Source organism: Pithys albifrons, chromosome 8 (assembly GCF_047495875.1).
Source record: "Pithys albifrons albifrons isolate INPA30051 chromosome 8, PitAlb_v1, whole genome shotgun sequence".
Classification (NCBI taxonomy): domain Eukaryota; kingdom Metazoa; phylum Chordata; class Aves; order Passeriformes; family Thamnophilidae; genus Pithys; species Pithys albifrons.
The window spans coordinates 39725058-39727418 of NC_092465.1; the positions used below are offsets into that span (position 1 = coordinate 39725058).

The 2361-nt window shown below is 54.4% G+C and overlaps 1 non-coding gene across 1 annotated transcript; it reads left to right on the forward strand.

The window, feature by feature from the left end:
* Window positions 1-1534: 1534 nt before the first annotated feature.
* TRNAK-CUU (transfer RNA lysine (anticodon CUU)) lies at window positions 1535-1607 on the forward strand. The gene has a single exon. It is a non-coding gene; the product is annotated as a tRNA-Lys (tRNA).
* The last annotated feature ends 754 nt before the right edge of the window (window positions 1608-2361 follow it).

The window sequence follows — 2361 nt, forward strand, 5'->3', positions numbered from 1 at the left end:
TCTTCCTGTTCTGCCTGAGCCATCTGTGAACACAGTTTGTGCTCTAGGAATGGGTGTATGAGAAAGCATTACCTTAAGTTTGGGCTGCTGAGTAGAGAGAAACTGTAAAAAAGGAATAGACGGTAAATGATACAGAATTTTTCCTGTGAAATCAGCCATAACTGTTTGGAAATCAAATATGTGAACATCGAAATAATGCAACTGAGACTTAGACAAGGGCAAGTAAAGAAAATTAGGATCTTGTCCTGAGAGCTCCCAAAATCTCACTCGCCCCTTATGGCAGATTTTTGCGAGCATCTCTGGAAAGGTAGTTATTGTCTTTTGAAATTGAAAACTGAGAAAGACCCATTCCCACAACACAAAGTCCTTCTTAGCGGCATCAATCTGTCCTACAACTGCGTAAGGTTGTCGTTGCCCTTTAAAAATAATCAAAGCTGAAGGAAGACCTTGCTTCATCCTTCTCACTTGGCATGATGGCTTTTTTGGTGTTGTGATGGAGACAATCTACGTTGGTAACAACATCTCTGGTAATCCCAGTACTTCTGGTCCATGGGCGCAGCCATCTTGGGCTGGATGTTGACAAAGGGAGGGGGCGGGGCCACCGTGGGAAAGAGGAAGTTGGGTGTGGCGTAAGGGCTCACAGGGACCGCCTACCACAGAGATCGGCCCCTCCCCTTTTGACACCAGGCCCAGGGGGTGGGCATCGGCTGCCTCCTCCCCCTTCCCCCAACCTCCATTTTTTGGCGGCCCTTCACCACGCTCTCTGCCGCCATCTTGTGGGCACCCAACACGTGCACGTGGAGAGGCCCCAGCGGCGGCCGGCACTGTGCTAGCAATAAATCCAGGGTTCGCCGGTGGATCGGTGGAGGGGGGCCCCTGAAAACGCGACGCAGGTACCGCGCTTCGACCGCAACTCCCTGCGCTACTCTGTCCTGGATCCCTGCGGCCTGGTCTGCTTCTAGGATTGAGTTCATCAGTGTCCATGGTACTAATGTATGCGAGGCGTGTTTGCCGTTTCTGTTAGCCGCCGCCCACAATTTTCGTCCAAAACAGTTCCACTCCGTTGTAGTAAGATGAAAAGGCAGGGAGTAGTTCTCTTTAGCCATGTATTTCATTAACGATTTTACTGCTGCCTTGTCCACTTTACGGTTAGCGTGAGTTAGAAGGGACTTCAGGCGGCGGTAAGTCTCTTTTTCTCTCTTAGAGAGAAGTTTCCCCATTTGTAATAAATGAAATAAAGGTGATAGGGAGCAGGGTCTGCTCGGAGGGCTACCTACCCAGGGTAAAGGTAGGCTGAGGGTCAGTCCTTCGGTCCCACGTCGAAACAACGAGGGATTGGCAGCCGATAGCTGAAGAAATGCCGAGGTGCTCTGCCTGATCGCTTCCTCCGAGGTCCACTGATGACCGAGGGACTCACCCGTCCCGTGGCTTATGCTGCCTTCGGCGTAGTGGGTACCACCACCGCGTTGGGCGTCAATTATCAGCGGATTAAAAATATCCCACCGATACGGTGGAGAGGTTTCCGCTTCCAGGAGCCTGGCTAGCTCAGTCGGTAGAGCATGGGACTCTTAATCCCAGGGTCGTGGGTTCATGCCCCACGTTGGGCGCCAATTTTCAGCGGATTGTAAATAGCCCACCGATACGGTGGAGAGGTTTCCGCTTCCAGGAGCCAGGCTAGGAAAGCGACAAGCAGGGCTCCCTAGGATCAGGCCCCTTAGAAGCGAGGGACGGCTCCTCCCGCCCCCGGCCCGGCGACCGTCCCGAACGGAACAAGCCCACACTTGCCAGGAGTCCACGAGGAAAAGCCAAGTTTATTGCCGCGCGCTAGCTTTTGAGGAGAGCATGGGAATTCCCCGGATGTAGGCGGGGAAGAGGGGTGGAGATGGGGTGGAGTAACACAGTTCATTGGGTACATGCAAACGAAGGGAAGGAGGGAGGGGAGGAGCGGCAAAAGGACCAATGGGAGAATGAGATGGGCAGGGAAATTCTACCGTAGGGCTTCCGGCACTTCGAGGCTAGCACAGCCCCCACGCGGGCTCCAGTGGCGCCCCGTGGGCAGCCCCGCCGGCAACTGCCTCCATGACCGGGTGGGGCCAGGACAGGGGGCTGCGACCCGGAGGGTTTTGTGGGAAGAGGGAACCCGGACAAGGAACTACCAAGGGAAAAACAACCAGGGTAGACACATTGGGGTGTATAAAATTCAAGCTGGGGAAGTGTCAATCCGAAAGCCCCCACGGTCCCGATCCAGCCGCTGCACGCACTCTCCGGAGTACCGGGCCTCCGCATCTTCGTCCGCCCAGCGCTTGCAATATATCTGCCATTTGGTGAATTCCTCATCAATCTGGCACACTCCGTCGAGCT